This window comes from Apodemus sylvaticus, chromosome X (assembly GCF_947179515.1).
Source record: "Apodemus sylvaticus chromosome X, mApoSyl1.1, whole genome shotgun sequence".
NCBI classification, from domain to species: domain Eukaryota; kingdom Metazoa; phylum Chordata; class Mammalia; order Rodentia; family Muridae; genus Apodemus; species Apodemus sylvaticus.
The window spans coordinates 92,577,606-92,604,884 of NC_067495.1; the positions used below are offsets into that span (position 1 = coordinate 92,577,606).

General features: G+C 37.3%; 1 pseudogene; it reads right to left on the reverse strand.

Annotated features, from left to right (window-relative positions):
* Window positions 1-15,834: 15,834 nt before the first annotated feature.
* LOC127674589 (igE-binding protein-like) lies at window positions 15,835-16,976 on the reverse strand (annotated as a pseudogene).
* Between the last annotated feature and the right edge of the window lie 10,303 nt (window positions 16,977-27,279).

The window sequence follows — 27,279 nt, forward strand, 5'->3', positions numbered from 1 at the left end:
ACCCAAAAAACATTACTACTTTACTTGAAAAAAACTAATTATTCTTTCTGATAAAATTGGTAAATCTGATAAAAGATTTACCTAAAAAAATATTTGTTGTTCTATGTCTTTTTTACTGGGGAATTGAGTCCATTCATGTTAAGAGATATTAAGGAATAGTGACTGTTGGCTCCTGTTACTTTTGATGTAATTTTTATGTTTGTGTGGTTACCTTCTCTTTGCTTGGTTGGAAGATTACTTTCTTGCTTTTTCTTGGGTATAGTTTCCTTGCTATTGTTGGCATTTTCCACCTATTATCCTTTGTAGGGCTGGATTTATGGAATGATAATTGTGTAAATTTGTTTTTATCATGGGATATCTTGGTTTCTCCATCTATAGTGATTGAGACTTTTGCTGGGCATAGTAGTCTAGGCTGGCATTTATGTTCCCTTTGGGTATGTATGAGATCTGCCCAGGAACTTCTAGCTTTCATAGTTTCTGGTGAGAAGGCTTGTGTAATTATGATAACTCTGTCTTTATATATTACTTGATCCTTCTCCCTTACTGCTCATAATGTTCTTTCTTTGTTTAGTGCATTTTTTGTTTTGATTATTTTGTGCCACTAGGATGGTCACTCCTGGTCTAGTCTGTTTGAACTTCTGTAGGCTTCTTGTATGTTATCTCTCTCTTTAGGTTAGGGCAGTTTTTTCCTATAATTTTTTTTAAGGTATTTACTGGCCGTATAAGTTGTAAATCTTCACTGTATTCTATATGTAAAATCTTTTGTTTTTGTCTTCTCATTTTATCCTGGATTTTCTGGATGTTTTGGTTTACAAGCTTTTTTCATTTTGCATTTTTTGACTTTTGAGTCAATGTTTTTGAGTCAATGTTTTGAGTCTATGTTTTCTTCAGCACCTGAGATTCTTTCTTCTATCTATTGTATTATAATGCTGATGTTTGCATTCATGACTCCTGATTTCTTTCAAGGTTTTCTATCTCCTATAGTTGTCTCCATTTGTGTTTCCTCAGTTGTGTCTATTGCTGTTTTGTGGTCCTGGTTGTTTTTGTGCAGTTCCTTCACTTGTTTATTATTTTTTAATTATATATTTTTATTTTCTATATTCTTTGTATTTTTATTTCTACACACTCTGGTTTCTTTTCAGAACATATAAATCTTTTGCCTTTCATTTGTTTATTTTTGTTTTCATGTAATAATTTAAGTTTTTTTTGTGTTTCTTCTTTAAGGGCTTCTGCCTGTTGACACATGTTCTCCTGAATTTTTTGAATGATTATTGTGTTTCCTCTTAAAGGGCTTGTACCTGTTGACATATGTTCTCCTGTATTTTTTAAGTGAAATTTGTTTTTCCTCTTTAAGGACTTCTACCTCTTTGGTGCTAATCCCTGAGATTTGGATGAGTGAAAAGTGGCATTGTGGTTTCCATTGGGATTTCACTTTCCCTGTCAAGTAATCTCTAAATACATGAATGTTTTTGGTCTTTCCAATGATTGTTGTGCAATTCAAAAGAAGTTTTTTGGACTAAGGTTCCTAGAAATCTATGTGTACAAACATAAACATAGAAGGAAATGTTACACAATCATCATGAGCAAAATTATAGTAGGCTCTGTCCTATAACCTATGAACTTCCTATCCACAACCTTTTAACTACAATTTCAGTACCAGACATTAAATTCCCTCATGTTAATCAGGACTCAAACCCACTACAAGAGTGTATGTTTACCTCATAATAGTTCTATAACCATAACAACAGTGGAGAAGCCCTTGACTGTAAAGGCAATGTCATAGCATGCTGTTTCTATCACTATTTAAGAACATGGGTAAATTTTTTTCTTCTAAAGCCCACATGTAGTCTATTCTGACTGTGTAAAAGCTAGCCAGATGGAACATAGTTTTCTAGAAACTTTAAGAAAGAGTTTTCTGTGTCTTTAGTTAAAGGGTGTGGTGCCTTTAGCATTAGTGTTTTCCATTAGGTTGAGTTAGTTACCCAAGGACAATGGACAAGTTGTCTTCTTTTGGAAACTACTTGAAATTTCAAGGTGTGATATATTATTCTTAGCATGGTAATTTTCATTTAATAGACCATGGTTCTGGGAAGTGCAATTATTGACGCCTTCATAATTCAGAACCAATTTCAAACTTTGTGGTTTTTTTCTCTTCTTTATTTTTTGAAAAAGGAAGTAAAAATATTTTATGATAAAATTGAAGATTTACATTGAAAATATTTCCAATAATATTGAAGAAATAAAAAGAAAAACACATCAAAACTTACAATAAACTTTGAACATTAGAGAGAAAAACTGTAGGCATAAAAATCATTGCTAAATGAGTTCAAAAGGAAGTAGAATCATGTTATGACAGGATTGATGATTTCCATGATAAATATTTCCAATAAAATTATAGAAAAATATAGAATAACAAGACAAACTTGAAGATTAACATGGAAAATTATACAGATAAAATGGTAGGCATAACAATATTTCTTTTTTCACTGATGGTGGAAAAATTAATATTTTCTGATAAAATTAAAAGTTAACATGGAAAGTATTTCTGATAAAATTCAAGAAATATGTAGAAAAACACGGTAAATTTGACTTTATCATAGGAAAATATACACATAGATTGATAGGGATAAACTGTTTCCAAATTGATTGAAAGTGGAATTACAAACATTTTCTGATAAATTTGATCATTCTGTTGGAAAATATTTCTGATAAATTTCAAGATATATACAGAGAAGCATGTTAAAATTGAGTATTTCTTGTAAAATTATACAGATAAGATGGTAGGCATCTTATTGCAAACATTTTCTGATAAAGTTGAATATTCTCATGGAAAATTTTTCTGATAAAAGTGAAGAAACATATAGAACATCATGTTAAAAGTTAAGATTATCATGGAAAATAAAAAGATAAAACTGTAGATATAGAGGTAAGATGCCATGAGGGATTTTAGTGCCTGGAGAACGAGAAATAGTGACAACATATGAAAGGTGAATGAAGAATTTATCTAATAAAATAAGAAGCAAAAAAAAAAAAAAAAACACTTTCACATAAAAATCTTGGTACTTTACTTGAAAAACAAATTGTAAAAGTTTTTTTTTTCGGATAAATTGAAGATTTACATGCAAAATATTTATTATTCTATTTCTTTTCATTGGGGAATTAGTACATTCATGTTAAGAGATATTTTGGAATAGTGATTGTTGGCTCCTGTTACTTTTGATGTAATTTTTATGTTTTTGTGGTTACCTTCTGTTTGCTTTACTAGAAGATTACTTTCTTGATTTTTCATGGGTATAGTTTCCTTGCTTGTGTTGGCGTTTTCCACCTTTTATCCTTGGTAGGGCTGGATTTATGGAAAGATAATTGGGTATATTTGGTTTTATCATGGGATATCTTGGTTTCTCCATTTATGGTGATTGAGACTTTTGCTGGGTATGGTACTCTAGGCTGGCATTTGTGTTCTCTTTGGGTCTGTATGAGACCTGCCCAGGAATTTCTATCTTTCATAGTCTCTGATGACAAGGATGGTGCAATTCTGATAAGTCTGTCTTTTTATGTTACTTGGTCCTTCTCCCTTACTACTCTTAATATTCTTTTTTTTGTTTAGCACATTTGGTGTTTTAATTATTTTGTGCCAGGAAGGCTTTCTTTCCTGGCCAAGTCTGTTTGACATTCTGTAGGCTTCTTGTATGATCATGGGCATCTCTCTCACTTGAAGTTAGGGCAGTTTTCTCCTATATTTTGTTGAAGGTATTTACTGGTCCTTTAAGTTGTAAATCTTTACTCTTTTCTATACCTATAATCTTTAGGTTTGGTCTTCCCATTGTTTCCTGGATTTCCTGGATGTTTAGGGTTACAAGTTTTTTTTTTTTTTTTTTTTTTTTTTTTTTTTTCATTTTGCATTTTTTCGACTGTTGAGTCAATACTTACTATATCATCTTCAGCACCTGAGATTCTTTCTTCTATCTCTTGTATTATATTGTTGATGTCTGCATCCATGACTCCTGATTTATGTCCAAGAGATTCTATCTCCAGTAGTTGTCTACTTTCTTTTTCCTTACTTGTGTATACAGCTGTTTTTAGATCCTGGATGGTTTTGTGCAGTACCTTAACTTTTTTATTTCTGTATTAATGTAAAAATTTAAGGATTATTTTTTGTTTGTTTCCTCTTTCAGAGCCTCTACTGGTCGACCCATGTTCCCATGTATTTCTTTGAATGATTATCGTGTTTCCTCTTAAAGGGCATCAACCTGTTGACAAATGTTCTCCTGTATTTCTTTAAGTGATTTTTGTTTTTCCTCTTTATGGACTCCTACCTGTTGACCCATGTTCTCCTGTAATAATTTAACGGATTCATTTTTGTATCCTGATTTAGCGTTTCTTCCTTTTAACCCATGTTCTCCTTTATTTCTTAAAGTGATTTTGTGTCCTCTTTTTAAAGGCTTGTAACTGTTGACACATGTTCTCTTGCACTTCCTTAAGGGAGTTATTTATTTCGTCCTTGAAAACTTCTATCAGCATCATGAGATGCGATTTTATATTCAGATCTTATATTCTGGGGCGTTGGGGAATCTATGACTTGATGTTGTTGGACAACTTGGTTTAGATGATGCCATGTTTCCTTGTTTTCTGTTGCTAATGTTATTGCATTTGCCTTTTGCTATCTGGTTATCTCTGCTGTTAGGTGGTATTGCTGTCTCTGACTATGGCTAATCTATCATGTAGCCTCTCCAACTGCTACTTAATCATCCCAAGAGGTAGAGCAGGGAGAACAAATCTCCTTAATTATAAGCATAATTCTGGCTGTCTAGTCTTATATAGATAACTAGATAATCACAGTTGCCGTGAATTAATGAACTAAGTGCCCATATTCCTGTCCAGAAGTGAGCATTAAACTTTATTTTTTTCTTTTCCTTTACATTCTTTTTATTGAAAAAGGAAGTAAAACATTTATGATAAAATTGAAAATTTACTTAGAAAATATTTCTGGTAATATTGAAGAAATATATAAAAAACATAGCAAAAGTAACAATATTCATCGAATATTAGAGAGAAAAACTGTAGACATAAAAAACTTTGCTGAATTGATTTAAAAAGGAAGTAGAAACAGGTTATGACAGGATTGAAGAATTACATGATAATATTTCCAATAAAATTATAGATTATCATGTAGAAGATTATCATGTAAAAATATACAGATAAAAAGGTAGGCATAAAAATATTTCTTTGTTCATTGATGGTGGAATTATAAACATTTCCTGATAAAATTGATGGTTCACATGGAAAGTATTCCTGCTAAAATTCAAGAAATATGTAGAAATACACGTTAAATTTGACATTATCAAAGAAAATTATACACATAGATTGATAGGAATAAACTATATCCAAATTGATTGAAAGTGGAATTACAAACATTTTCTGATAAAGTTGAAGATTATTCTGGAAAATATTTGTGATAAATTTCAAGAAATATACAGAAAAACACGTCAAAATTGACTATTTCGTTTAAAATACTACAGATAAAATGGTAGGCATAAATATTTCTAATTTGATTGAAAGTAGAATTACAAACATTTTCTGATAATGTTGAATATTCTCATGGAAAATTTTTCTGATAAAAGAGAAGAAACATAGAAAATCATGATAAAAGGAAGATTATCATGGAAAATGATACATATAAAATGGTAGACATAGAGGTGAGATGGCCTGTGGGGTTTTGGAGGGCTGGAGAATCAGGAATAGGGACAACATTTGAAAGATGAATGAAGAATATATCTAATAAAGAAAGAAGCAAAAACCACGTTGAAGTAAAAACATTACTACTATGCTTGAAAAAACAAATTATAAACAGTTTTTTTCTGATGAAATTGAAGATTTACATGGACAATATTTGTTATTTTATGTCTTTTCATTGGGGAATTTGGTCCATTCCTGTTAAGAGATATTAAAAAATAGTAATTGCTAGCTCCTGTTACTTTTGATGTTTATATATATATATATATATATATATATATATATATATATATATATATATATATGTGTGTGTGTGTGTGTGTGTGTGTGTGTGTGTGTGGTTACCTTCTGTTTGCATGGTTGGAAGATTACTTTTTTGCTTTCTTTTGGGTATAGTTTCCTTGCTATTGTTGGCGTTTTCCACCTACTATCCTTTGTAGGGCTGGATTTTTGTAAATATAATTGTGTAAATTTGGTTTTAACATGGGATACCTTGGTTTCTCCATCTATGGTGATTGAGACTTTTGCTGGGTATAGGAGTCTAGGCTGGCATTTGTGTTCTCTTTGGGTCTGTATGAGATCTGCCCAGGAACTTCTAGCTTTCATAGTTTCTGGTGAGAAGGCTTGTGTAATTATGATAACTCTGTCTTTATATGTTAATTGATCCTTCTCCCTTACTGCTCTTAATATTCTTTCTTTGTTTAGTGCATTTGGTGTTTTGATTATTTTGTGCCAGGAATACTTTCTGTCCTGGTCCAGTCTGTTTGAAATTCTGTAACCTTCTTGTATGTTCCTGGGCATCTCTCTCTTTAGGTTAGGGCAGTTTTCTCTTATATTTTGCTGAAGGTATTTACTGGCCCTATAAGTTGTAAATCTTCACTCTATTTTATACCTATATTCTTTACGATTGGTCTTGTCATATTTTCCTGGATTTCCTAGATATTTTGGGTTGCAAGCTTTTTTTCATTTTGCAATTTTTTGACTGTTGAGTCAATGCTTTTTATGTCATGTTCATCACCTGAGATTCTTCCTTCTATCACTTGTATTCTATTCTTTATGTTTGCATCCATGACTCCTGACAAGGGTTCCTATCTTCAATAGTTTTCTACTTTGTTTTTCCTTACTGTGTCTACTGCTGTTTTTAGATCCTTGATGATTTTGTGAAGTTCTTTCACTTGTTTATATCTGTATTCACATAAAAATTTAAGGGTTGACTTTGTGTAGTAAGCCACCATTTGTTCATCTCTATTACAAGATGGCGCTGGCCACATGCAGCTCCCTGGTAGTAAATTACTTTAGTACATGCGCACTGTGCTGTATTCCTTATCACACTTACATGCTAATGAAGAACTCACTTAGTTCACCAATGAGGAAACGGTTGGCTATCTCCCTTGGCAGATGGGGCTGAGTAGGCTATATAAGGTCAGGCTGGGAGAGAGCCCAGGGCTGCCAAAAGAAGAAATAAGCTTAATTCAAGGTTTCCCGAATAAACCATAAGAAGGAAGAAACTCCCTGGTGTTGCGTCCTCTTTGCTGGTGAGGGTGGACGTGACAACTTTGTTTGCTGTTTAAGGGATTCTGCCTGTTGATCCATGTTCTCCTGTATTTCTTTGAGTGATTACTGTGTTTCCTCTTAAAAGGCTTCTGCCTGTTGACCCATATTCTCCTGTACTTCTTTAAGTAATTTTTGTGTTTCCTTTTAAAGGGCTCCTGTCTGTTTAGCCATGTTCTCCTGTACTTCTTTAAGAAATTTTTGTTGATCCTCTTTAAGGTCTTCTACGTCTTGACACATGTTCTCCTCTAGTAATTTAGTGGATTCCTTTTTTGTTACTTAATTAAGGGTTTCTGCCTGTTGACCCACATTCTCCTTTATTTGTTAAAGTGATTTTGTATTTCCCTTTTTAGGGATTTAACTGTTGACTCATGTTCTCCTGTACTTCCTTAAGGGAGTTATTTATGTCCTTCTTGAAATCTTCGATCAGCATCATGTGATGTGTTTACATTCATATCCTGCTTTTCTGGTGTGTTGGTGAGATGGCTTATGGGATTTTGGGGGGCTGTAGAATCAGGAATAGGGACAACATTTCAAAGGTGGTTGAAGAATATATCTAATTTAAAAAAAAAAGAAACAAAAAACACTTTGACATAAAAAGCATTACTACTTTAATTGAAAAAAATTATAAACATTTTGCTGATAAAACTGAAGATTTAACTGAAACATATTTGTTATATTATGCCTTTTTATTGGAGAATTGAGTACATTAATGTTGAGATATTAGTGAATAGTGATTATTGGCTCCTGTTACTTTTGATGTAATTTTTATGTTTGTGTGGTTACCTTCTGTTTGCTTCGTTGGAAGATTACTTTCTTGCTTTTTCTTGGGTATAGTTTCCTTGCTTCTACTGGTGTTTTCTACCTATTACTCTTTGTAGGGCTGGAATTAATGGAAAGATAATTGTGTAAATTTGGTTTTATCATGGGATATCTTGGTTTCTCCATCTATGGTGATTGAGACTTTTGCTGGGCATAGGAGTCTAGGCTGGCATTAGTGTTCTCTTTGGGTCTGTATGAGATCTGCCCAGGAATTTCTAGCTTTCCTAGTTTCTGGTGATAAGGCTGGTGTAATTCTGATAAGTCTATCTTTATATTTTACTTGATCCTTCTCCGTTACTGCTATTAATAGTCTTTCTTTGTTTAGTGCATTTGGTGTTTTGATTATTCTGTACCAGTAGGAATTTCTGTCCTGGTCCAGTCTGTTTGAAGTTCTGTAGGCTTCTTGTATGTTAATGGGCATCTCTCTCTTTAGGTAAGGGAATTTTTCTCCTATAATTTTGATGAAGGTATTTACTGGCCCTATAAGTTGTAAATCTTCACTCTAGTCTATATCTATAATCTTTAGGTTTGGACTTCTGATTGTGACCTGGATTTCCTGGATGTTTTTGGTTACAAGCATTTTTTATTTCGCACTTTTTGACTATTGAGTCAATGCTATCTATGTAATCTTCAGGACCTGAGATCTTTTCTTCTATCTCTTGTATTCTATTGTTGACATTTTCTTCCATTACTCCTAATTCCTTTCCAAGGGTTTCTATCTCCAATATTTGTCTCCCGTTGTGTTTCCTTAGTTGTGTCTTCTGCTGTTTTTAGATCCTGGATGGTTTTGTGATGTTTTTCAGCTTGTTTATTTCTTTTTGTTTTTTTTATTCGATATAATTTATTTACATTTCAAATGATTTCCCCTTTTCTAGCCCCCCCACTCCCCGAAAGTCCCGCAAACCCCCTTCTCTTCCCCTGTCCTCCCACCCACCCCTTCCCACTTCCCCGTTCTGGTTTTGCTGAATACTGTTTCACTGAGTCTTTCCAGAACCAGGGGCCACTCCTCCTTTCTTCTTGTACCTCATTTGATGTGTGGATTATGTTTTGGGTATTCCAGTTTTCTAGGTTAATATCCACTTATTAGTGAGTGCATACCATGATTCACCTTTTGAGTCTGGGTTACCTCACTTAGTATGATGTTCTCTAGCTCCATACATTTGCCTAAGAATTTCATGAATTCATTGTTTCTAATGGCTGAATAGTACTCCATTGTGTAGATATACCACATTTTTTGCATCCACTCTTCTGTTGAGGGATACCTGGGTTCTTTCCAGCATCTGGCAATTACAAATAGGGCTGCTATGAACATAGTAGAACATGTATCCTTATTACATGGTGGGGAGTCTTCTGGGTATATGCCCAGGAGTGGTATAGCAGGATCTTCTGGAAGTAAGGTACCCAGTTTTCGGAGGAACCGCCAGACTGATTTCCAGAGTGGTTGTACCAATTTGCAACCCCACCAGCAGTGGAGGAGTGTTCCTCTTTCTCCACACCCTCTCCAACACCTGCTGTCTCCTGAATTTTTAATCTTAGCCATTCTGACTGGTGTAAGATGAAATCTTAGGGTTGTTTTGATTTGCATTTCCCTAATGACTAATGAAGTTGAGCATTTTTTAAGATGTTTCTCCGCCATCCGAAGTTCTTCAGGTGAGAATTCTTTGTTTAACTCTGTACCCCATTTTTTAATAGGGTTGTTTGGTTTTCTGGAGTCTAACTTCTTGAGTTCTTTATATATATGTGACCCAAAGAACTCCACTAGAGAGCTCCTACAGCTGATAAACAACTTCAGCAAAGTGGCAGGTTATAAAATCAACTCAAGCAAATCAGTGGCCTTCCTATACTCAAAGGATAAGCAGGCTGAGAAAGAAATTAGGGAAATGACCCCCTTCACAATAGCCACAAACAGTATAAAGTATCTTGGGGTGACTCTTACCAAACATGTGAAAGAGCTGTATGACAAGAACTTCAAGACTCTGAAGAAGGAAATGGAAGAAGACCTCAAAAAATGGGAAAACCTCCCATGCTCCTGGATCGGTAGAATCAATATAGTTAAAATGGCCATTTTGTTTATTTCTATATTCATGTAATAATTTAAGGGTTTTTTTGTTTGCTCTTTAATGGCTTCTGCCTGTTGGCCCATGTTCTCCTGTAGTTCTTTATGTGAGTTTTGTCTTTCCTTCTTAACACCTTCTACCTGTTGACACATATTCTCCTGTAATAATTTAAGGGATTAATTTTTGTTTCTCCCTTAAAGGATTCTGCCTGTTGACCACTGTACTCCTTTATTTCTTAAAGTGATTTTTGTGTTTCCTTTTTAAGGTCTTGTAACTGTTGACTCATGTTCTCCTATACTTCCTGTTTCTGCCTGTTGACCACTGTACTCCTTTATTTCTTAACGTGATTTTTGTGTTTCCTTTTTAAGGTCTTGTAACTGTTGACTCATGCTCTCCTGTACTTCCTTAAGGGAGTTATATATGTCTTTCTTGGAATCTTCTATCAGCATCATGAGATGTGCTTTTATATTCAGATCTTGCTTTTCAGGGGTGTTGGGGAATTTGTTGTTGTTGTTGAAGTTGGTTCAGATGATGACATGCTTCCTTGTTTTCTGTTGGTAATGTTCTTGCACTTACCTTCTGCTATATGTTTATCCCTGGTGTTAGCTGGTGTTGGTGTCTTTGACTGTGACTAATTAATTATGTAGCCTCTGTATCTGTTCTCCTGGGAACCATGTTCTCTCTTTTTAGACAGGTATATACACATACTTGCTACACCAGCTCTCTTGTGTTTGTATTTGTCTATGTAATTCTGTGGCCCTTTCAGGTCTGGGTCCAGATGGAAATGAGATATCTCCTGTCCCAGGCTGTTCATAGTCTCTTATGTCCACAGGGCTTCAGGCTGTATTCTCTGAGTATTAAGGGTGGTCCTACCTGTGTTATCTGGCCTCTCCGCACTCCTGAGTGGTTAGCTCCCTCTGTACACCACTTGGATATTGCCCACAGTCTCAGAGGATGGTTCCAAGACAGAGACACAAAGAAGAAGCACTGGTTCTTGGTATTAATGCTCTGATACTGTTACACATCAAGTAAATTCTCATGCCTCCACACACTGAAATAAATCTTATCTTGTTGCTATTAACTCTGTTAAACACCATTTATTTTCAATCTAATATGCCCCTCCCAATTTCATGTCATCTTTCATATGTGGTAATTCACTAAGTTCAAATTATGCTGCCCATTTCAACTTGGATATGAGTCTATCCACTAGAACACACAAAAGCTGCTCATTAGATAGAACAGCCCTCCAAACAGATTCCAACTGCCACTTTACCCTCCTAAGTGGTGGAGCATGGAAAACACATCCCCTTAATTATTTGCATAATTCTGGCTCTCTTGTCTTATATGGGTATCTAGATAATCACAGTTGTTGTGAGTTCATGAAATAAGTGCCCATATTAGTGTCCAGAAGTCAGCATTTCACAGCATTGCTCATTTTTTGTCCCTTATATTGTTCGTCCCTTGTCCTCTTTGGTGCTGTTCCTTGAGATTTGGATGATGTGAAAGGTGGCATTGTGGTTTCCTTTGGGATTTCACTTTCACTTAATCTCTAAACACTGGAAAGTTGTTGGTCTTTCCAATGATTGTTGTACACTTCAAAAGAAGCTTTTAGGATTATGGTTCCTAGAAATCTATGTGTATAAATACATACATAGAAGGAAATGTTAACCATAACCATAAGCAAAATAATAGTAGGTTCTATCCTAAAACCTATGAACCGTTATTCATGAGCCGTTAACTACAATTTCAGTACCAGACCTTAAAATCCTTCATGTTAATCAGGTCTCAAACCCACCAAGAGAGTGGATGATTACCTCATAATAGTTGTATAACCACAGCAACAGTTGAGGAGCTCTTGACTGTAAAGGCAATATCATAGCATGATGTTTCCATCACTGTGGAACAACATGGGTAAGTTTTTTTTTCCTTTAAAGCCCACATACAGTCTATTCTGGCCATGTAAAAATCTAGCCAGATGGAACATAGATTTATAGTAACTTTGAGATAGAGTTTTCTGTGTCTTTAGTTAAAGGATGTGGTGCCTTTATCATTAGGGTTTTCCATGAGGTTGAGTTAGTTAACCAAGGACAATGACCAAGTTGTGTTATTTTGCAAACTACTTAGATCTTCAAGGCATGGTATCTTATTCTTAGATTTGTGATTTTTATTTAATTGCCCACGGTTCTGGGGAGTCAAATTATTGATGCCTGCTTAATAATTGAGAACAGACTTTAAACTTTGTTTTTTCCTTTTCTTTCTTTTTATTGAAAGAGGAAGTAAAAACATTTTATGATAAATTGATGAGTTATGTTGAAAATATTTACAATAATATTGAAGAAATATATAGAAAACACGTCAAAAGTGACAATATTGGTTGAATATTAAAAAAAAATGGTAGACATAAAAATCTTTCCTAAATTGATTTTAAAAGGAAGGTGAAACATGTTATGACAGGATTGAAGATTTCATTGATAAGTACCTCCAATAAAATTGTAGAAAAATATTGAATAATATGATAAACTGGAAGATTATCATGGAAAATTTTACAGATAAATGGTAGGCATAAAATATTTCTTTGTACATTTATGGTGGAATTATAAAACATCGTCAGATAAAATTGAAGGTTTACATGGAAAGTATTTTTGATAAAATTCATGAAATATGTAGGAAAACATGTTAAATTTGACTATATCATAGAAAATTATACACATAGACTGATAGGCACAAGCTATTTGCAAATTGATTGAAAACAGAATTCTAAACATTTTCTGATAAAGTTTAAGATTCTTTAGGAAAATAATTATGATAAATTTCAGGAAATATAGAGAACAGCATGTTAAAACTGAAAGTTTTTTGAAAAATTATACAGAAAAATGGTAGGCATAAAATATTACTAATTTGATTAAGTAGAATTATAAACATTTTCTGATAAAGTTGAATATTTTCATGGAAAAATTTACTGATAAACATGAAGATACATATAGAAAATCATGTTAAAAGTGAAGATTATCATAGAAAATAATACAGATAAAATGGTAGACATAGATGTGTGAAGTCTAATGGGATATTCGGGGGCTACAGAACCAGGAATAGGGACAACATTTGAAAGGTAAATGAAGAATATATTTAATTAAAAAAACAAGCAAAAAACACTTTAACATAAAAAACATTACTACTTTACTTGAAAAACAAATTATAAACATTTTTCTGGTAAAACTGAAGATTTACCTGAAAAATATTTGATATTCCATGTCTTTTTATTAGGCAATTGGGTCCATTCATGTTAAGAGTTATTAAAGAATAGTTATTGTTTGCTCCTGTTTCTTTTGATGTAATTTTTATGTTTGTTGGTTACCTTCTGTTTGCTTTGTTGGAAGATTACTTTCATGCTTTTTCTTGGGTAGAGTTTCCTTGCTTGTGTTGGCATTTTCCACATATATTCCTTTGTAGGGCTGGATTTATGGCAAGATAATTGTGTGAATTTGGTTTTATCATAGAATAGCTGTGTTTCTCCATCTATGGTGACTGAGATTTTGCTGAGTATAGTAGTCTAGGCTGGCATTTGTGTTCTCTTTTTGTCTGTATGAGATCTGCCCAGGAACTTCTAGCTTTCATAGTTTCTGGTGAGGAGGCTGGTTTAATTCTGATAAGTCTGTCTTTGTATGTTACTTGATCTTTGTCCCCCGCTTTCCGTCTTGCCAGCAAGAACGATGCAGCACACTCAGGATCCTTCTGCAGCCAAGCCTTTATTTAATGCTTTTCATGTAGGGAGGCGCCACGCCCAACATGGACACCATTTATATACCCCTTGGCGTGGCGTGTACACACCTGATTGGCTGTTTACTCATGACCTCATTCAAGTGCCCCGGGACTGGCAGAGATTTGGCGCGAAAATACTCTTGCACTTGCGCAGATAGCTTGTTTACTAAGAAAGCGGAGCTGGCACAGTGGAAGCCGGCGCCATCTTGTAATGGCGAATATAGTCGCGGCTTTCCACACCTCCCCCTTTTAATCTTATTAAAAAATGCAAGCCACTCTGTAATGGATGAAGGTAGAGGTCGAATCCCTAGTAAGGTGGGTAAGAGCACCATGTACAGAACAAGACCCTTAGGTTCCTTCTGCCAGGGTCGTCCTGACCTGCACTCTTGCCATTTTTCCTAGGGGAGGGACACTTGGACACACATCCCTCATGCAATTCGACTTGTCTTCTAAGAGTGTCCAAAAGTCTGAACAACCCTTATGCAGTGCTTAGCCCAACAATCCATCAGAGTGAAAGGACTTACTCACTCATCCCTGTGCAATGAGTCTAACCTCTAGGGGTGCAAGAGCCAAGCAGTCCAGTGCTTGTAAGATTATTTTAACATGGATAACCAGATCTCTGGGGAGGCACCTTGATTAATAGCCGCAAGTGCTTGAGCAATCACAACCTTGTCACATCTTTGTTGAGATCTGAGTTTGCAGACCAGCCAAAGCGTGAACACGCATCCACAGCTTAAGGCTGCACCAAATAGACTCACCCCCACCCACTCCTTAAAGTAATAAAAGGCTGAAGTGGTCCAGGAAGAGAGTCCCTCTGTCAGCGGCAGATCTACTCGAGTCGAATTGACAGCCAACACTGCTGCCCGCAAGGATTCAAGAGTTTCATCAAAGCCTTCAGACCAATTTCAAGGGCCAGGAGTAGTTTCTGTGGGATCCGTCCAGGTGTCATCTTCAGGTGTCAGAATTCTCTGCATCAGTCGCTCCGGCAGCCAGAATGGGTTATCTTCCCCCTGTGGGAAAACACAAACAGCTCCCCTGGATCTTATTAAAATAGGATCTGGGCCTTTCCATTGACCAGACAATACATCTTTCCATTTGACCATTTCTTTTGGCCTGTCAGGTTCTGAACAGCGTCGGTCTGCTGCAGTCTGGTCATGCTCGTCCAAATTTTAAAAATTCATAGTAAAGATTGCTACTGCTATAGCAATCCTTGGTATAGGGGGTAAGTCCTCCGCTATTCTCCCTTTTTGTTTTATTAAATAGGATTTGAGCTTACGGTGGGCTCGCTCGAAAATGCCTTGTCCCTGAGGGTTATAAGGCAGACCTGTGATATGGATAACCTGCATTTGTAAGCAGAATTGTTTAAATTTTTGAGAGGTGTAAGCAGGTCCATTATCAGTTTTCAAACATTTAGGTTTCCCCCAGGCGCTCCATGCCTCGAGGCAATGTTGAATGACATGGGAGGTTTTTTCTCCCGTCAGAGGTGTGGCATGGAGAATGCCAGAACATGTGTCTATAGACACATGAACATATTGGAGTCTCCCAAATGAGGGCAGGTGTGTGACATCCATCTGCCAGACCTGTAGGAGTAGCTTGGGCCGTTCCTGTAGGCCAACTATCAGGTATGCTGAGTCCTGACCGGTAGACCCCATTCGGTAGCCTCGGGGGTCTTGGCGTGGGCCAGGCAAGAACAGTAGCTGAGCTATCCTATCCCCTTTGCTTATTGAGAATACGCCCTTGGGGCAGGAGCACAAGGCCTGGATCTCTGGAGCATGTTGATTATCAATTATGCCAGGATATACAATCAGTCCCTGTAGCGTGAATGATCCCTGGCCCAGGAGGAGCCTGACCGACCCTGAAGGCAGAGGAGTGGGCAACTGGACAGGAATGGGTTGTACCCCCATTTGAGGCATTAGTAGGAAATCGGAGGAGGTGCACAGGTCCAATCTGGCGCCTGGTCCGGGGGAGTGGGCCCTGGTGTCTGGGGACATCGGTTCCCATATTTCTGCGGGCCCTGGGACCAGGGGCCCACTCGCCCGTTTTTTGACTCTTCATTCCTTGAGCCCTCTCTGGGGGGAGCAGATTACCTTTCAGATCTCTCACTGAGCGACATTGATCAGTTTTATGGTGTCCTTTGCCACACCACGTACAGAGCGTCGGGGAATTTTTCTGACTCTTGCAATCCCTTTTCATGTGCCCAGGCTTTCTGCAATTAAAGCAGACGCGCCTGTCAGGGCCCCAAGGAGGGCGTTTCTGAGACTGTAAGATGGCGGCAGCCAGTCCTGCATTAGTTAGTGGGCCACCTAGCTCCCGGCACACTCTGAGCCAATCTTGCAAGCCTTTGTTCTTGCGGGGAGCTATTGCTGTGCGGCATTCCTGCGTGGCCTGCTCAAAGATGAGTTGCTCCATAAAGGGCATGGTGGCCTCAGAGTCCCCAAAGATTCGCCCCGCTGCTTCAGTCATTCTAGCCACAAAATCAGAGAAAGGTTCCTGGGTCTCCTGTATGATCTTGGTAAGCTGATTACTTCCCTCCCCTCTTTTTGAAAGAGCTATCCATGCCCTGATTGCTGTACTTGATATCTGTTGGTATACCCCCCATGGGTAGTTGGTTTGATTGGCAGCATAGCGCCCTTGTCCCGTTAGCATGTTAAAAGTCCATTGCTGCTGTTCGGGTGTTAGGGAGGCAGCATTGGCCCTAGCCTGATCTTGGGCTGCCTCGTGCCATAAGGCCTTCCATTCTAAGTACTGCCCCATGCTGAGAAGCGTGGCCTTGGCCACCGTCTGCCAATCGGTGGGTGTCATGGCGTCCCCTGCCAGTCGGTCTAACTGGGCCAATGTGAAATTGGCCAAGACCCCATATTTTCTAATGGCCTCAGCCAGTTCTTTAATCCTACCACATTCCACCGGGGCATATGCCCGATCAGTGTTCTCCAGGCTTTCAAAGATGGGAAAGGACATCCGGAGCTTTCTCCTCACCCTCTCTGGTAGGAAAGAGAAGGTTCCGCAGCGTGCCTCGTAAGGAGGGGGCGCCGAGGGTGTCTTAGCAATGGTCATGGCAAAGTGGGTGTTCCAACTCCACCCAAACCATGATATATATATATATATATATATATATATATATATATTTACTATTATTAAAAGCTTGATTATTAACATCTCAAAAATAGCTGCTATAGTATTTGTGCTGAAGCAGGGAGAAACTTAAAGGAATAAACATGTGATCTGAGAGTACAAATTCTTTTGGATAACAATTATTAATTTTGCCTAAGAAGGCTTGCCATGTAATAGATCAACCATTAATAATAATTAATTTGATTGCTGCTTGAAGCAAGGAACAAACATTTTCTTGAAAACAGAGGTTAAAGACCTCCTGTGGCAAGCTTAAAATAAGGTAAATATAAGATAAAGCCAATTAATATATCCTAAAAACCTTTGAAAGCCATTTACCTAAAAATTCTAAAAGTCCATAGTTAGGAGCAAAGACCTATAACAAACATTCCATGAACATTATACATTGAAAAATGTAAGATCCTAACTCTTGTATTGAAACAGAGACAAACATTTTTTCTCATAAGACGTAAGGCTGTTAGCCATTCCTTGAGGCAAAAACATTCTAATGAAATTGTTTTGCTTTAATTGTTTCTTTAAAGTTAGAAGCAAATGCTTTTATAATTATTAGAATGTAAAGCAAAAAAAAAAAAAAAACAAAAAAAACAAAAAAAACAAAAAAAACCAAAACCCTTTAAATCCACAATAATTTTGTAGGGAGTAGACAGGCCAAATGTTAATGCCTTTATAGCCTCCTTGACTTTTCATAGATTTGAACTGCATTTTAAACCACACCAGGATAAGTCAAGAATTTTTTTAAGCCAAACACTCCCTAGGTGGGGCCTGTACGGCAGAAACAATTTCTCAAAGCTTCCTCACTAGCTTCCCCTGAGGCAGCTCTAAGCTTTGCATTAACTCAAATGTAAAATTTTTTTTTATCTGCCCTAGGATCCACGTTGAATCCTTGGCAAGGACATTGTATGAGATTACTCAAATGTAAATATCTTCTAATCTGAGCCTCTTATCTAAGACCGGACCCAAAACTACCTGTCCTGCAAGGACATTTTGAGGATTTAAACAAAAGAAACCTGTAATTCCATGGTCAAAGGAACCTGCTTGATATCAAATACATTTTCACTGAGATCTCCTTTTTAATCTTGGAGGGTTAAATTTTGCTCCTACCATTGTAGCCTATAAACTTGTGGAAAAGTGGCAATGGGCCTATAAAAGCCACAGCTGTATCACTCTCAAAATTATCTTAATTACAAGATATTTTAAGAATTATGAGCCTGCAAACTGAAAACTGCAGCCAGTGACACACTGGCGATTTTTATTGTAACTCAATTTTTCCTTGCATTAGAGCACAACTGCAATTCTGGGAGCAAATTCCAATTTTAAACAATCTATTTTCTTTAAAATCAATGGCAAACACATTTTTATAACACAAGGTTTGTCTGCCAGTGTAACTTACGTTCAAGTGTATGGCAGTGTGACTTTAAGAGATATTATTTTAAATCTTAATCTTTATAAGTCCAATCTCCAGGCCAAGATTCACACAAAACACCATGCTAGTTTAGGAGCGTCTTAAAGGCCTGTATTTTCTGGGTTGCGTCATGCCATGTGTTGTTTAAAAATGGCGTCTACCCTAAACTAACAGCTTTAACCTAACTTTTTGTTAATAACATAAACCTTTTAAATCATGTCCAATGACTTATAAGCCAATACTCCATGTAGTCAAGACATGCAAAATATACCTTTAATACCAATTATAAACAAGAACAAACCATGAGTTGTGTTAGGCCACGTGTAGCTAGTTAAGATGGCTCTAACACTGAATCCCCAGTTTTAAACTAACCTTTTCTTAATAACACTATGCCTTTTAAATAATAACCAATTAATTTATAACTCTTTAGTCAAGACATGTAAAACCTTATACCGTTAAAACCAATTAGAAACAATTACAAAGCAAATACACGAATTTCACAAGCCAAACCAAAGTTTTCCCAAACCTTGAGGCTTCTGAGCTTTTAAAAGGGGCTTTTTCCCAGCCATGTTTGCCTCTTCGGTGAGTGAGTTGTGCTACTGCACGGCTTTAAATCAGTCCCCACACAAACTGTGGCTGGCTCAAGAGGTTGCCAGCAGATGAAATCCTTACCAATTTTTCTTTTTAACATGAAACAAACAGTCATTCACACAAAAACACAGAGAGGACATAAACGTACACATAGACAAACAGTTGGTGCACCGGGACAAACATAGAAAGATACACAGAAAGATAAGCGCGCTTGTTAAGCAATTGCATCCATTTTCCTCTTTAAACAGCTCTTAGAGGCTGTGGACATATGCTTATTTTTAAAACCCTTTTCCTTTTCGCCTAAATCAGCTCTTACAAGCTTTGGACAAATGCCTACCAAATTCCTTCCCCATATTCATTTGGAGGTAGGCGGTAAATGACTGTTGCAGCTTTCTCTGCTCCTTCTGGGAGAGGAACGAATCTGACCCATACGCCTCGCCATAGGGTGGAGGTGCAGCGGGGCCTTGAAGCCGCAAGGTTATGGGGCCTTTGTTCTTGCCCCTTCCTATCTTAATATGCCATGCATCTGAATGGTATCTCTCCTTCTCATACTGAGCTACCTCATCTTCCAATTCCTCCTCTTCGGAGGGACTAAGTTCATCTGTGTCAGGATCATCTGAGTTGCCTAGGTTTAGGGCCTCCAGCTCTCTAAACGGATACAGACATTCCCGCCTGCCTTTCTTTGTTTCTGCTTCACTTCTCTCTCCCAGGGCATGCTTTCCCTTCCCTATCACTTCCACAGATCTAGAGTCCTTGGAAGGGCCTTTCTTCTTAGGTGTACCTTTTTGCTTTTGACCACTCCGGTCCTTTTACTCCGTTCTATTTTTGACATGCTATCCTGAATCTCTTCCAAAACTTCCTGCCCCGCCCTTATGGATGAGCGGCATTTCTCATCCTCAAGGCATGACTTCACAAGCTTCCACAGAGGCATCATCCCCGCTTTTAGTTTCCCGGTCTGTTGTTCTTTAAGCAGGTCTCTCTCTAGCTTCTCCCATGAAGCAAGCGTTAGAGACCCGGAAGATGCGAACCAGGGTGCTACGCGACCCACCTCTCTAACAAAGCAATTTAAAATTTCTGCTGAGACCCTTAGATGGCGCTGTCTCAAAAGACACCGCAGTGCCATGACTACCGAATGTGAAGCCCCCATGCTGTTCCTTTGTCTACAGCAGAGGCTTATCTATCTCTGCCTGACCATGCCTAGCGAACACTGATTTAACACCACCGCCGGTGGAAGCAATATGAAACCAAAAGAAAGAGTACGAGTGCCATGAAAACAATCGGGAAGGCTTCAATCGCCCCCGCTAATTGAGGAGAAAGGTGGGAGAGATCCAGGCCAAACATGCTTCTTAGAACCTTACATTCACTGCAGTTCTGGATTCCTTACCCTGTAACCAGGGGGTCCCCTTTGGTGCCAGTGATGGTGAGGCGTATCCGGGGTTTCGGCACCAGATGTCCTGCGCTTTCCGTCTCGCCAGCAAGAACGACGCGGCACACTCAGGATCCTTCTGCAGCCAAGCCTTTATTTAATGCTTTTCGTGGAGGGAGACACGGCGCCCAACATGGACGCCGTTTATATACCCCTTGGCGTGGCGTGTACACACCTGATTGGCTGTTTACTCATGACCTCATTCGAGTGCCCGGTGATGGGCAGAGATTTGGCGCGAAAATACTCTTGCACTTGCGCAGATAGCTTGTTTACTAAGAAAGCGGAGCTGGCACAGTGGAAGCCGGCACCATCTTGTAATGGTGAATACAGTCGCGGCTTTCCACAGATATTTCTCCCTTACTGCTCTTAATATTCTTTCTTTGTTTAGTATATTTGGTGTTTTGATTATTCTGTGCCAGGAAGACTTTCTGTACAGGTCCAGCATGTTTGAAGTTCTGTAGGCTTCTTGTATGTTCATGGGCATCTCTCTCTTTAGGGTTGGGAAGTTTTCTTCTATACTTTTGATGAAGGTATTTACTGGCCCTTTAAGTTGTAAATCTTCACTCTATTCCATACCTATTATCTTTAGGTTTGGTCTTCTCATTGTGTCCTGAACTTCCTGGATGTTTTTGGTTACAAGCTTTTTTCATTTTTCATTTTTTTGACTGTTGAGTCAATGCTAAATATGTAATCTTCACCACCTGTGATCCTTTCTTCAGTGCCTGAGATTCTTTCTTCTTTTTTTAGACACATTTTTTATTGAATATATTTTTATTTACATTTCAAATGATTTCCTCTTTTCAGGCCTCCCCACTCCCCGAGTCATATAAGCCCCTTTCCCTCCCCCTTTTCCCCATCCACCCCTTCCTACTTCCCTGTTCTGCTTTTGCCCTATACTGCTACACTGAGTCTTTCCAGAACCAGGGGCCACTCTTCCGTTCTTCTTATACCTCATTTGATGTGTGGATTATGTCTTGGGTATTCGAAGTTTCTAGGCTAATATCCACTTATTAGTGAGTGCATACCATGATTAATATTTTGAGACTGTGTTACCTCACTTAGTATGATGTTCTCCAGCTCCATCCATTTGCCTAAGAATTTCATGAATTCATTGTTTCTAATGGCTGAATAGTACTCCATTGTGTAGATATACCACATTTTTTGCATCCACTCTTCTGTTGAGGGATACCTGGGTTCTTTCCAGCATCTGGCAATTATAAATAGGGCTGCTATGAACATAGTGGAACATGTATCCTTATTACATGGTGGGGAATCCTCTGGGTATATGCCCAGGAGTGGTATAGCAGGATCTTCTGGAAGTGAGGTGCACAGTTTTCTGAACAACAGCCAGACTGATTTCCAGAGTGGTTGTACCAGTTTCCAACCCCACCAGCAGTGGAGGAGTATTCCTCTTTCCCTACATCCTTGCCAACACCTACTGTCAACTTAATTTTTAATCTTAGCCATTCTGACTGGTGTAAGGTAAAATCTCAGGGTTATTTAGATTTGAATTTCCCTAATGACTAATGAAGTTGAGCATTTTTTAAGATGCTTCTCAGCCATCTGAAGTTCTTCAGGTGAAAATTCTTTGTTTAGCTCTGTAAAACAATTTTTTAATAGGATTATTTGGTTTTCTGGGGTCTAACTTCTTGAGTTCTTTGTATATATTGGATATTAGCCCTCTATCTGATGTAGAGTGTGTGAAGATCATTTCCCAATTTGTTGGTTGCGGATTTGTCCTTTTGATGGTGTCCTTTGCCTTACAGAAACTTTGTAATCTTATGATATTCCATTTGTCAATTCTTGATCTTAGAGCATACGCTATTGGTGTTCTGTTCAGGAAATTTACCTCTGTACCGATGTCCTCAAGGGTCTTCCCCAGTTTCTTTTCTATTAGCTTCAGAGTGTCTGGCTTTATGTGGAAGTCCTTGATCCATTTGGAGTTGAGATTAGTACAAGGAGACAAGGATGGATCAATTCGAATTCTTCTGCATGCTGACCTCCAGTTGAACCAGCACCATTTGTTGAAAAGGCTATCTTTTTTTCCATTGGATGTTTTCAGCCCCTTTGTCGAGGATCAAGTGGCCATAGGTGTGTGGGTTCATTTCTGGGTCTTCAATCCTATTCCATTGTTCTGCCTGCCTGTCACTGTTGCAATACCATGCAATTTTTAACACTATTGCTCTGTAGTATTGCTTGAGGTCAGGGATACTGATAAGCCCTTAGCCAGACTGACCAAAGGGCAGAGAGAAAGTATTCAAATTAAGAAATTTAAAAATGAATAGGGGGTTTACAACAGAAATGGAGGAAATTCAAAGAATAATCTGATCCTACTACAAAAGCCTATACTCAACACAACTGGAGAATCTGGAAGAAATGGACAATTTCCTAGACAGATACCAAATACCAAAATTAAATCAGGACCAAATAGATCATCCTAACAGTCCCATAATCCGTATAGAAATAGAAGGGGTCATAGAAAGTCTTCCAACCAAATAAAGCACAAGACCAGATGGTTTCAGTGCAGAATTCTATCAGACCTTCAAAGAAGACCTAACACCAATACTCTTCAAACTATTCCACAAAATAGAAACAGAAGGAACACTATCCAACTCCTTCTACAAAGCCACAATTACACTGATACCAAAACCACACAAAGATCCAACAAAGAAAGAGAACTTCAGACCAATTTCCCTTACGAACATCGATGCAAAAATACTCAATAAAATTCTTGCCAACTGAAACCAAGGACACATCAAAATGATCATCCACCATGATCAAGTAGGCTTTATCCCAGGGATGCAGGGTTGGTTCAATATACAGAAATCCATCAATGCAAATCACTACAAAACAAACTCAAAGAAAACAAAAACCACATGGTCATTTCATTGGATGCTGAAAAGGCATTTGACAAAATTCAGCATCCTTTCATGCTTAAAGTCTTGGAAAGAACAGGAATTCAAGGGTCATAACCAAGCATAGTAAAAGCAATATACAGCAAACCGGTAGCCAGCATCAAACTAAATGGAGAGAAACTTACAGCAATCCCACTGAAATCAGGGACTAGACAGGGCTGCTCCCTTTCTCCTTATCTTTTCAGTATTGTACTTGAGGCACTAGCTCAGGTAATTAGACAACATATGGAGGTCAAAGGGATACAAATTGGAAAGGAAGAAGTCAAACTATCATTATTTGCATATGATATGATAGTCTACCTAAGTGACCCAAAAACTCCAATAGAGAACTCCTACAGCTGATAAACAGCTTCAGCAAAGTGGCAGGTTATAAAATCAACTCATCCAAATCAGTGGCCTTCCTATACTCAAAGGATAAGCAGGCTGAGAAAGAAATTAGGGAAATGACCCCCTTCACAATAACTACAAACAGTATAAAGTACCTTGGGGTGACTCTTACCAAACATGTGAAAGATCTGTATGACAAGAACTTTAAATAAAATGTCAGTACCAGACATTAAAATCACTTATGTTAATCAGGTCTCAATCCCACTAAGAGAATGTATGTTTACCTCATAATTGTTGTATAACCATAGCAACAGTGGAGAAGCTCTTGACTGTAACGGCAGTGTCATAGCATGATATTTCTGTCACTGTTCAAGAACATGGGTAAGATTTTTCTTCTAAAGCCCGCATATAGTCTATTTTGACTATGTGAAAGCTAGCCAGATGAAACAAAATTTTCTAGTAACTTTGAGACTGAGTTTTCTGTGTCTTTAGTTAAAGGGTGTGGTGCCATTATCATTAGGGCTTTCAATGAGGTTGAGTTTGTTAAACAAGGCCAATGACCAAGGTGTGTTATTTTGGAAAATACTTGGAAATTCAAAGTGTGGTATATTATTCTTAGCATTGTGATTTTCATTTAATAGCCCATTGTTTTGGGGAGTGTAATTATTGATGCCTGCTTGATAATTCAAAACAGACTTTAAACTTTGGGTATTTTAATTTTCCTTTTCATTCTTTCCATTGAAAAATGAAACAAAAACATTTTTTGGCAAAATTGAAGATTTACATTTGTAATATTTCTGATAATATTGAACAAATATATAGAAAAACACAGCAAATATGATAATATTTTTCAAATATTAGACATAAAATGGTAGATATAAAAATCATTGCTAAATTTATTTAAAAAGGAAGTAAAAACATGTTATGGCAGGATTGAAGATTTACATGATAAAAATCTCCAATAAAATTTTAGAAAAATATAGAATAGAATGACAAATTTGAAGATTGTCGTGGAAAAATATACAGATAAAATTGTAGGCATAAAATAATTCTTTGTTCATTGATGGTGGTAATATAAATATTTTCTGATAAAATTGAAAATCTGGGGGAATCAGTATCCCTGACCTCAAGCAATACTACAGAGCAATAGTGTTAAAAACTGCATGGTATTGGTACAGTGACAGGCAGGAGGATCAATGGAACAGGATTGAAGATCCAGAAATGAACCCACACACCTATGGCCACTTGATCCTCGACAAAGAGGCTGAAAACATCCAATGGAAAAAAGATAGCCTTTTCAACAAATGGTGCTGGTTCAACTGGAGGTCAGCATGCAGAAGAATGCGAATTGATCCATCCTTGTCTCCTTGTACTAAGCTCAAATCCAAATGGATCAAGGACCTCCACATAAAGCCAGACACTCTGAAGCTAATAGAAAAGAAACTGGGGAAGACCCTTGAGGACATCGGTACAGGGAGAAAGTTTCTGAACAGAACACCAATAGTGTATGCTCTAAGAGCAAGAATTGACAAATGGGACCTCATAAGGTTACAGAGTTTCTGTAAGGCAAAGGACACCATCAAGAGGACAAATCGGCAACCAACAAATTGGGAAAAGATCTTCACCAATCCTACATCAGATAGAGGGCTAATATCCAATATATATAAAGAACTCAAGAAGTTAGACTCCTGAAAACCGAACAACCCTATTAAAAAATGGGGTACAGAGTTAAACAAAGAATTCTCACCTGAAGAACTTCGGATGGCGGAGAAGCATCTTAAAAAATGCTCAACTTCATTAGTCATTAGGGAAATGCAAATCAAAACAACCCTAAGATTTCATCTTACACCAGTCAGAATGGCTAAGATTAAAAATTCAGGAGATAGCAGGTGTTGGAGAGGGTGCGGAGAAAGAGGAACACTCCTCCACTGCTGGTGGGGTTGCAAATTGGTACAACCACTCTGGAAAGCAGTCTGGCGGTTCCTCTGAAAACTGGGCACCTCACTTCCAGAAGATCCTGCTATACCACTCCTGGGCATATACCCAGAAGACTCCCCACCATGTAATAAGGATACATGCTCTACTATGTTCATAGCAGCCCTATTTATAATTGCCAGATGCTGGAAAGAACCCAGGTATCCCTCAACAGAAGAGTGGATGCAAAAAATGTGGTATATCTACACAATGGAGTACTATTCAGCCATTAGAAACAATGAATTCATGAAATTCTTAGGCAAATGGATGGAGCTAGAGAACATCATACTAAGTGAGGTAACCCAGACTCAAAAGGTGAATCATGGTATGCACTCACTAATAAGTGGTTATTAACCTAGAAAACTGGAATACCCAAACATAATCCACACATCAAATGAGATACAAGAAGAAAGCAGGAGTGGTCCCTGGTTCTGGAAAGACTCAGTGAAACAGTTCTTGGCAAAACCAGAACGGGGAACTGGGAAGGGGTGGGAGGGAGGACAGGGGAAGAGAAGGGGGCTTACGGGACTTTCGGGGAGTGGGGAGGGGCTAGAAAAGGGGAAATCATTTGAAATGTAAATAAATTATATCGAATAAAAAAAAGAAAGTTTACTTGGAAAGCAATTCTGATAAAAATCAAGAAATATGTAGAAAAACATGTTAAATATGACTTCTTCATAGAAAATTATATACATAGATTCATAGGCATAAAAATTTGCAAACTGATTAAAAGTGGAATTACAATTATTTTCTGATAAAGTTGAAGATTCTTTTCAAAAATTTTTCTGATAAATTTCAACAAATATATAGAAAAACACATTAAAATTATCTATTTCTTGTTAAATTATACAGACAAAATGGTAGGCATAAAATATTTCTAATTTGATTGAAAGTAGAATTGCAAACATTTTCTGATAATGTTGAATATTCTCATGGAAAATTTTTCTGATAAAAGTGAAGAAACATACAGAAAACCATGTTAAAAGTGAAGATTATCATGGTAAACAATACAGATAAAACGGTAGACATAGAGGTAAGATGGCTTTTGGGATTTGGGGGTGGGCTGGAAAACCAGGAATAGTGACAACATTTGAAAAGTCAACGAAAAGTATATCTAATAAAACAAAAAGAAGCAAAAAACACTTTGACATTAAAAAAAAACGTTACTACTTTACTTGTAAAATATATTATAAACATATTTTTTTCTGATAAAATTGAAGATTTACATGAACATTATTTGTTATTCCATGTATTTTTATTGGATTAAGATATATTAAGAAATAGTGATTGTTGGCTCCTGTTACTTTTGATGTGATTTTTATGTTTGTTTGGTTATTTCTCTTTGCTTAGTTGGAAGATTACTTTCTTGCTTTTATTGCATATGGTCTCCATGCTTGTGTTGGGGTTTTTCACCTATTATCCTTTGTAGGGCTGGATTTATGGAATGATAATTGTGTAAATTTGGTTTTATCATGGAATATCTTTGTTTCTCCGTCTACGGTGATTGAGACTTTTGCTGGGTATAGTAATCTAGGCTGGCATTTGTGGTATCTCTGGGTCTGTATGAGATCTTACCAGGAACTTCGAGATTTC